General features: G+C 36.8%; 1 pseudogene; it reads right to left on the reverse strand.

Moving 5' to 3' along the window:
- LOC101562240 overlaps positions 1–246 on the reverse strand; it is a 10,990-nt pseudogene extending 10,744 nt beyond the window's left edge.
- Between the last annotated feature and the right edge of the window lie 10,771 nt (positions 247–11,017).

Raw genomic sequence — 11,017 nt, forward strand, 5'->3', positions numbered from 1 at the left:
ACAGAGGCAGAGAGATAGAGAGACAGAGAGACAGAGACAGAGAGACAGAGAGACAGAAAGATGGAGAGACAGAGAGACGGAGAGACAAAGATAAGCGTGTACTCTCCCAGGCCATGCTGTCGGTGGTACACACCTCCCCAAACAGGCTCTACCTTCTCTAGTGCCCTCAGCTATAAAATCATCAATAGAGTCATTGACTAAAACATAGCGCACGCTCATGGCCCAGTTACCTTCCAAAAGCCCCATCTCTGAACATATGATATTTTCTGAGGACAATTTAGATCTAGACTATAATAAGTGACCAAACAAACTTACCTATGCAAAGAAAAACAAAACAGTCCTTGGCATATATGGTTCAAAGTTTGGAAAATCAAAGGTAAAGAAAAAGTGTTAAAAGAAGCAGTGGAGAAAACAATTTATTTGTAGAAGAGCAAAGATAAGAATACATACTACTTTTCAGAAATCATGAGAACAAGCTGAAAAAATACCCTGAAATATTTAATTGTTGAGAGAAAAACCATCACTGAAGAGTTTTAAAGCTCTCAGGACTCTTGCAAAACTGAAAGGAACTAAGGCCTTTCCTAGACAAAATTTAGAGAATTTTTTTTACCAGTAACCTTAATTTGCAAAATAAATATGTTAAAAGAAATTGTTCATAGAAAAGGAGAACATCTCAAAAACTTGAATCTATATAAAGAAAGGACAATGAAAAATCAGGAAGCAAGAAAAATTTCTCAATTCTTAATGAATAGCTGGTAGCAATAAAGTGATATTTATACTCATTTGTACATGTTTATATGCTATGTCTAAATAAAATGAGTAACAGCAATAATAGAAGGAATGCGAGGGAGGGATTAAGAATATTGGATTAGGACTGGGGAAGTAGCTCAGAGGTCTAAATGCCTGCCTGGCAAGCTCAGGGAACCAGGTTCTATCGCCAGTATTACATGCTGTGCTGGCCTGGGAAGGAAGTGCCAGACATGGTGGCACATGTCTAATCCCAGCACTGACCAGGCTGACGCAGGAAGATTGCTATGAGTCTGTGCTTTGTAGTGAGACCCTGTATCAAATAAATAAATGTATAAAACAGTAAAAAAGTATTGTGTTATTTGAAAATCAATGTAAGCCAGTTATAAATGTATAATGTAATTTCTATGGCAACCACTAAAACTTTTTATAAATATAATTGATATGCTAATAAAAAGAGATACTTGGACCATAAAATTCTCATATTACAACTGCAAAAGCCAGAAAAAAATGTAGAAGACAAATGTAGAAATAAAGAACAATGGCAATAAAGATCAAATATGCAAAGTATGGTATATATTAATTCAACTATACTGATAACCACTTTAAAGGTCCATGGTCCTAAAATACCAGTTAAAGGAAAGAATTTACCACATCAGAATATGAGCAAGGCTCAGCTATTTGTTATTTTATAAGAAACCTTCAAATGAAAAAAAAAATATGGATTAAGGTAAAGGAATGGGGAAGTCTATGTTAGGAACTAAATATTTGTGTCCCTGTTAAATTCCTATGTCAAAATCCGAGCTTCTGACATGCTGTATTAAAAGGTGCTGCCTTGATCAAATAATGTGGGCAAGAGGGTGAAGCTCATGCAAATGGGATAAGGTCATTACACAAAGATCCAGAGGGCTGCAGCACTTGACTCTGTCTCTACCGAGTGTAGATACAGCAAGACTGCCATCTGACACCCAAAGGAGGGCTCTTACCATCACCTGACCATCCTGGCACCTGATCTCCACCTTCTGGAATTCATAATTGTGAGAAATTGATTTCACTTATCTAATAAGTGAGTCATTCTATGATAATTGATAGCCCAAACTGACTGAGGAATAAATTGATCCCAAGAAGTAGAGCTTCCCCTGTAACAATACAAGTATTCCTTAAGGATATTATGGGTTCAGCCTGGGTTCCACAATAAAGTAAATATCAAACTAAAAATGGGTTATGTGGATTTTTTGGTTTTGTAGTGCTTATAAAATATATGTGTATACAACTGTCTATAAAATATATAATGTCATATGTCTAAAAATGTATAGGCCTTAATCAAAATACTTTATTGTTAAAAAATGCTAAGAATCATCTGATCTGTTGGTAAATGGTGCCAATACTTTTGCAGGGCATAGGAGTGCTGTTATCCTCCAAGCTGTAAAAATCGCAGTGGACCTGAAGTACAATAAAACAAAGTACAATAAAATAAGTTATATCTGCACCTAGGAAGCAAAAGTGGCTTAGCAATTGCTTCATGGGGTTGATTCTGGAAAAGTTTTCAGCTTCATACTAGTGAAAGCCTTGAGTTTTGTGAATTGATATCCTGAAAGCTTATTTTGATGAGAGTTCAGAAAAATCAAGCTGTAAAGAACACGTCTGTCTTCTCAGAGAGAAGCTAGCACCCTTGAACAAAATATCAGTAGAAATATGGCTGGTAAAGATCACTCAGATTAGGCCTTAAATGGACATACTGAGCTTGTTACCAGACAATGAAGAAAAGCAATCCCTTATAGGTAATACAAAAGAATTTTGTTGAATTGTACTCATATTCTACTATTCTGTGGAGGTGGAACAATTGAAGTGAATATATAGCTGAGCAGATTCTGAGGCAAAATGTTTAGAGAGCTTCTTTTTATTTTTCTTGGCTCCTTAAAGTATAAGTGAGAAGAGAGATAGGGATTAAACATGAAAACATTAGGAAAAAAAGACCCAAAACTTAGAAATCTGGAAATTTCCAAGGTAATTCATATTGAAAACAATGAAAAGCATGTTTGGAAGAGAACAGTAAAGGTGAGGCCAAGTGGCAGTCTGGGAAGAGATTAATATGGACTTCATCAACTATTTCAACAAAACCCAGTGTCATTGTTTAAATATGCGGTGTTTCTCAAAGAAAGACTTGTGCATTGAGGGTTTAATCCTCAATGAAACAACATTCAGAGCTAGGGTTTAGAGGAGTGATTGGATCATGAGGGCACTGATGGTATCAGTTGGTTTACCTGTGTGGTGAGCAGCTGTCTCAGGCTCATAGCTTTGGAACGAGCCCATTATGACATGAAATCTTTGACATTGTGAGCCAAAAACATCTTTCCTCCTCTAAACGTTTCAAGTATTTTGTCCCCACAATAGAAAAGTCACTCATATCCAGGAATACAAATGGCTCAAAAGCAAACACAGGCCAGGTGTGGCAACACATACCTGTAATCCCAGCACTTCAGGAAGCAGAGACAGGAGGCTTACAGCAAGGTCAAGGCTAACTTGTGGTATACAGGGAGTTCAAGGCTAACCTAGACTATGTAGTGAGTCCCTGTCTCAAGAAAACCAAGCCAAAATAAAACAAATTAACAAAAAATAAAAAAGCAAAGAACTAAATAAAACAAACAGAATAAATAAAATCAGAGAATAATGTAATTGCTAATTTATAACTCAGGACTGTAGACCTATTTGTTAATAGATAAGGGAAGAAGATACTTGGGGCAATTTAGAAATGATCAGGGCTAGCACTCCAATGACAGGCCTAGAATGCACAGGTCTGGTTGGTACTCTATCTTGAGTTTTGAAGATAATACCAAAGTCCAGATCAGCCATAAGAGTTTAGCTGACTGGCAGAATGCTAGGGGTCCAATCTCTGTTCCAACAGAAAACCATATTATGAGTGGGTTCTCTGGAGCGAGTCACAATATAATCAGTACCCTGATGAGCTGTGACGGTGTGTTGCTGGCTCTGTAGGTCTACAAGGTGAGATTTACACTCCAGCAACTCTGGGAAGTGGGACTTTTCCCCCAGTGGGTCTAAGGGATAGATTATGGAGCTAAGAAGTATATTCTCATGCTTTTTTAGTTCTCATGAAGTTACCTTGATAGTTTCTTCACTAGCTTAGGGTTGTCACACTTTTTATGTTTCTTATTTTTCCCTTTTGAAGAGAAATGTTTATTCTAGGCCCTTTCCAGTTCTGGTTGCTTTTCTTTTCTTTTCTTTTCTTTTTTTTTGACATACAATATGTATACATCTTTACAGGGTGCATTATGTGGTTCAATACATGTATCCAATGTACAATAACCAAATTTAGATAGTAAATGTTCCTTTCTATTAGTTATTTTGTGTTAGAAATTTCATGGTCTGTTTTCCAGTCCTTTTGAAATATACCATATTGCATTTTAGCCAATAGTTACCCTACTATGCTAAAGAAAACCACGGATTTCTCTTTTCTGTATTTTGGTGCTCTTCATTGTGTTTTCTGTCACCTGTAATTCCCAGTATTTAGTGACTGCACCTTCATTCAGTTCTTTTACAACATTGACTTATTCCTTCTGTGCATTAGTGGGGACATACGATATTTGTCTCTGAACATATGATATTTGGCTTATTTCATTTAATTGAGAGACTTCCAGTTCCATCTATGTTGCTGTAAATAAGAAGATTCCAGGGCTGGTCTGATAGCTGAGCGGACTAAAGCGCCTGCTTAGGCAGAGCACAGCGGCCGGGTTTGATCCCCAGCATGCCTTGCCGACAGGCCTTCGGGTCGCGCTGAGAGGGCAGCAATTGAGAGTGGACGTGGTAGTGCGGCCTGTCACCCCAGCACTTTGGGAGGCTGAAAACAGGAGAATCACTACAAGTCCGATCTACATAGTGAAACCCTGTAGACCTCGTCCTAAATTTAAAAAAGAAAAAAAGAAGAAGATTCTGTACTTCTAATGGTAGAATCCATCATATATGCATACCACATTTTCTTTACCGATTCATCCCCTAAAAGGCATCTGCGCTGATTACAAAGTTTTACTTTTAGGAGCACTGTTACAAAAAACATGACAGTGATGACAGTGGAAGTATATTTTTGATATAATGGTTTTATGCTTGCGTATGTATCCAGTAGTGAGTTACTGGATTGTGTGGTAGCTCTATTTTTACTTTTTGAGGAATCCTCATAAGACTTTTATGATGCCTGTGCTCCTTGGCATTCTCACCAGAAATATGCATGAGCTATTTTTCCACATCTCACTACCATTCGTATGTGGTTGATATCTCATTGCAATCTTGGTGTACATTTCTCTGATGATTAGCGAAACGAGCATTTGTCATAAGCTTGTGGACCTCTGTAGGTCATTTATAGAGAAGTGCCTATTTTGTTCTTTTTCTCATTTCTAAATTGGATTTTTAGAGGGACACTCTTTGAGTTCTATATGTATTATCAATAACAATCCTGTGCTAGAATGATTAAATTGCAATTATTTTCTCCTATTCTATAGACTGCTTCTTAATTTTATTGATTGTTTCACTTGCTGGGATGAATCTTGTTTGCCTGATACTGCTTTTGTCCATTTAATTTTTTTTTTCTTTTTGTATTTTAAGGAAGGGTCTATAGCGTGTTCAGGGTCTCACTACTAGATCAGACTTGTAGTGATCGGCTTATTTACATCCTCCCAAGAGCTGGGATTACAGGGGTGCCACCACACCCAGTCTCAGTTGCTGTCTCAACACACCCCAGGGGCGAGTCCAACAGAGCAGACCAGGGGATCCAACCCCTGGCCCCTGCACCTGTTTGTAGGTGCTTTAATCCCCTGAGCTATTTGACTGGCCCTATATTAACTTTTTATGACTGTACCTTTGGGGTCTCTACAATCCTTTGCCTACACTACTGTCTTGAAGTGCTTCCCCTAGGTTTTTTCTTATAGTAACTTCATGATTCCAATTCAATGCTTAGATCTCTGATTCTTGTTTTGGTTGTGTGTGTGTGTGTGTGTGTGTACGTGTGTAGTGAGACAAATGGACCTGGTTTTATACATCTACACAGTGTTTCCAATACCATTTATTAAAGAGACTGTCATTTTTGCATTGTATGTTTTGGATCCTTTATAAAAAATTCGCTATATAAATGTAGATTAATTTCTGGGCTTTCAGCTAACATGGATAATTTTACTTCTTTTCCAGTTTGAATGCTTTTTCTTTCTCTCTGTTATCTAATTGCTTTTTCCAGGGATTGTTTCTATAGTTTGTTGCTCTTGCTAAGACTTCCAGTACTACATAAATTATGACTGATAAAAATGGTAAACTTGTCTTACTCCAATCTTTCAGAACATGCTTTGAACAATTCCCCATTTAGTATAAAACTGGCTATAGTTTTCTCATATGTAGTCTTTAGCATGTTTAAATGTTTGTCTTATACTTATTTATTGAAAATTTTTACCATGAAGAATGCTGAGTATTACTAAATGCTTTTTCTGCATCTGTTGCAGTATTCTTATGATGTTTTTCCTTTCTGTTGATATGCTATATGACATTAATTGATTTGTATATACTTCACCATTACTAGCAAGGTTCATGAAAACTAATTGTTTTATTTATTGTTTTTAACTTTGATTTTGTTTATTTATGCTCTGATTTTTACTATTTACTTGCCTCTACTAACTTTGTGTTTGGTTTGCTCTTACTCCTTTTGGTCTTTGAAGTACATCATTGAATTTAATATCTTTCTTTTTTTCTTAAGACAACGTCTTACTATGCAGTGCAGGCTAACCTTGAACTCACCTATGTAACCCAGGCTGACCTTGAACTCACAGTGATCCTCCTGCCTCAACCTCCAAGTGATGGCATTAAAAGCATATGCCACCATTTCTAGTTAAAATCTTTCTGTTTATGTAGGTATGAACTTCCCCTTTGCTATATCCTAGAGATTATCTTGTGTTGTATTGTCATTTTTATTAAATTACTTTTTTTGTTTTCTCCTTTAATTTTTCAGTTACCTATTATTCTTTAAGAAAATATGACTATTTACATGTGTTGGTGTACTGTTCATTCTGTACAAGTCCACTGATTTGTAGTTTTATTTTATTGTGGTTCAAAAGGAAACAGATGTGAGTTCAATGTCTTAAACTTTTTTGAGACCTGATTTGTGACCTAACATAAGATTGATCATGGAAAATGTGCCCTGTACATATGAGATGAATGTGTATTCTGATGTGATTAAATGGAATATTCTTTAAATTTATGTTTGGATTATTTTCTCTATGGCATGGTTGGACTCATAAATTTCTTTGTTGATTTTCTATCCAATAGAGTGTTATGGAAATGAAAAATTTGTTTTCTTTCATAGGACCATACTTGAGGAATTTTTCTCAGAATAAATTATAGCTTGATTTTTACTCATTTGATTCAAAAATATTTAGATGATATTTTGGACTTTTTTAGAGTTGATGCTGGATTAACTTAAAACAGTTTCAGTTTGGGGGATAATATAAAAATATTTTTTGCAAGAATAAAGGATATATTTCAGAGATAAAATGTTACATAAGAACATTTGTATACACCTAATATTATATGTTAAAATCCTAATGTCAATTAGCACAGGAAACCTTTTGGAAGTAATCAAATCATGTGGGAGGAGAACTCATGTTTTGGATTCTGAAAGATTCCAGAGAACTCTGTCTTTCACCATCCAAAGACTTAATAAGTATAGAGGAGTCTGCAACCCCAAAAGGTGCACTTGCCAGAACCCCACAATGGGACACTCTGAACTCAGTATCTGGAATTGTAGAGATAAATTGCTGTTGTTTATAAATTACTCTGTTTATGGTACTTTTTCATAGTAGACTAAACTAAGATATCACATTAACATTCATTTTAAAAATGCAAGAAAAGCCATGTTAATTTCAGATGGAGAGGATATCAGAGCAAATAAAACTGTGAGAGGGATTACAGAATGGTAAAGGGTTCAGTGTTCTAAGTTGCACTAAGAACCATGAGGTGTATGTAACTAACAGGAGTTTCCAAAAAGATGAGTAAATACCAGGTACATGGAGAGACACATAAATTTACTGTTATACTTAAAGACATAAAAGCCTACCTGTAAAAAATGCATAGATTCAGAGTGCAGAAACACATTAAAGGTGTAATTAAACTCAATTACACCAATAATCAACGCATTGTAATTTACAGTTATCGATTATGCCATCCAGTAATAGCAGACCGCACATTCTTCCCAAGCTGAAATGAAACACTCACCAAAACAGATTACATTCTATAAAACACAATTTAACTAAGATGTTCTTCAGTAAACGAGTGGATAAGCAAATGTGATACAACCAGGCTGAGGAATATTATTCAGCGTTAAAAGAAAATGAGCCATCAAAGCATGAAGAGACACGGAGGAATATTAAGTGCATATAATTAAATGAAAAAAGCCAGTGTGAAAAGGTCACACGCTCTATTATTTCACCTGTATAATATGTTAAAAAAAAAAGGCAGAGCTGTGGCAACAGTGTAAACATTAGGGGTTGTGGGGAGTAAACTGTGAGAGGGAGAAAATCGAGCATGGTGAAGTTTTAGGGCAATTAAATTATTCCTGTGCTGTTTAATAAGGTAGAGACACGTCATTATATGTCTGTCAAGCTGAATGAAATATTAAAGCACCAAGATTGAACCTTAATATAAACCCTGCACTTTAGGTGATAAGTACATGTTAATGTAAGCTCACCAATTGAAAAATGTGTGCCACCCTGCTGCGGTGTGTTGATAACGGGGAGAAGCTGCACACATACGGGGGCAAGGAACATGTTGGGCCATTTTTCTGTTGTTATGAAATACCTAGGAATGGTTTCTATATGAGGAAAAGGAGTTTTCTTTGTTCATGGATTTTGAGACTAAAAGGCCAGAGAACATGGCACTAGCTCTGCATCAGGTCAAGGCAGATGACATTATGATGGGAATACATGGGATAGGGAGTGATCCCGTGGCGAGACAGGAAGGAGGCCGGAGAGAAGTCCAGGAGCCAGGATTACTCTTTAATTGTAGCTCATTCTCACAAAACTCATTCAGCTTGGTTGTACTGTACTGTCGTGTAACTCGGTAGTGTCCCAAATTTCCTGATCAAGACTGGCATTAATCCCTTCTAAGCATAGTGCCTTGAGTGACCTAACGGTAGTTCACTGGCCCTCAACTTCTGAAGCCCTCACTATCTCCTAACGCCATCATGCTGCTGATCAAACCTCCAGTGTCCACACACCTGGAGAACAACCTCAAGCCTTACGTACACCATAACAGAATATACTGGACATTTCTGTGCCTTCTGATTAAGCACGCTAAGAACACAAAACTACCCTAAAACAAAGTTTTGTTTTGTTTTTTTTTTTTCTTTTTTGCAGAACCGGGGATTAAACTGAGACCTTTGCACTTGCCAGGGAAGTGCTTGTTCCACTGAGCCATCTCCCAGGCCCACAAAGTTTATTAATTAAAAATTACTAAGCTGAAATGGTGTACTTTATTGAGTTTCTATGCAGCTTTGCAGTTTCCATGTTTATTTCATTTCCAGCTGTGAGTGATGCGCTCACATTGAGATTTTTTTCAGGAACGATCACAGGCCTGAAATGAGCTGACGCTGGAGATCAATAAGGTGATACAACCACAGCTATTTGAAGTGAGCTTTGATTCCCCAGAATGGACCTGTTTGCATTTGATCACTGCTATTGGCTGAGAATACACTGGGTGGAGAATCAAAAATGCTTCCATTTCTTTATTTTTACTTTAAAGTCAGTAGGCGGGAAAAGTTGGTAGACATTTTTCACAGGCTGATCTATCTTTCAATAGCAGCCAAGCTTTTATTTTTATTTTTTGAAAGAGGAGGAAAATGAACATAGAGGCTGTTGGGCTTTAAAGCTATATAATTTGCTCTTTTCAAGTAGGTGGTTTCAGTGTTTTAAAAATATTAATTATACAATGAGCTCTTGTAAGACTTTTCCCACAGTCTCAAAGATTTTCCTAATGTTCAAATTTAAGAAAACATCTCTTATTCTCATAATCCTAAAGAGATATAGTAATAATATAAATTATTTGAATAAGACCCCCAACTATTCTATTCTATTTCTGACTCTAGATAGAACCTGTAATAACCACTGCACACACGCGCACATGCACACCTACTCCTCACTCCCAAAACATGCTCTTCAGTCATTATATAAACATGTTCCTCAGTCTGAACATGAACATGTTGCCTCGTCCATACACAGAATAGAAACTTGAAGGGAATGGAGTGATCCGGTAAAAATCTGTTCCTTCCCTAAAGCTGGTGAGGCAGACTGGTAGGTGCTCGCAAAGACAGAGTAAATACTGGTGAGTATATGAGCGCCTTACAAGACAAGGAGCTGCCTTTCCATTTCTTGATAGGATCAATATTGAGTTTCAACATGAATGTACCACTAAACATGATTAATACAAAAATGTAGTATAAATGTTATGCTGTGCTTGGTTTCGTGAAAGGCAAATATAAGTTTCTTGAAGTTAGAGGACAGCTGTGAATGTGAAAACCAGTTCCTTTTTATATCAGAATGTATGAAAACTAAAGGAATTTTTCAATAGAGGTTGAGGAGACTGTATCATAAGGATTTAGTTACTGGGAACCATCTTGTACGTGCTAGGTCTCTACAACCCTCGGAAGCTCTAGAAGAGAACTTGTGAGCTCCCAAGGATTGGATGGAGGAGTGCAGAGGTTAGAGGAGGGGTGGGAGCTCTTGAGCTTCCCTGAGAGGCAGCTGACAATGAGTGGTCCTCTCAATCAGGAAAAAGCAGCACAGATATACTCTCTTGACAGGTGCTCAGGGATGATCCACTCATTCCTTGGTAGGGAATCCTGACCAACAAAGGGGACCGGATTAGGAGTCAAGCATTGTCCAGAGAACGATATATGCAGTATTTATGCAAATTGAATAAACCATGCTATATAGATAAAATATACTACCCACACAAATATCCTTATACAAAAAAACCTTACACACATGATATCTCTAGATTCCCTGCTCCAGTACATAACACTCAGTGCAAGAATCTAGACTCTGAAATAAGCTCAACATCTGTATCTTATACTGGTTGAGAGCAAAGAAATTTAAATGCACACAAAGTTAAAGCTGTTAAACTGAACAAGAATAAACTTTAGTAACTAAAATTGGCCAGAACATTATAGAACCTCTCTGACATAAAAAAATGGGAAAAGGGATATGTGTAACTAAGGTGGGTGTGG

This window comes from Octodon degus, unplaced genomic scaffold (assembly GCF_000260255.1).
Source record: "Octodon degus isolate 3935 unplaced genomic scaffold, OctDeg1.0 scaffold00115, whole genome shotgun sequence".
Lineage (NCBI taxonomy): Eukaryota > Metazoa > Chordata > Mammalia > Rodentia > Octodontidae > Octodon > Octodon degus.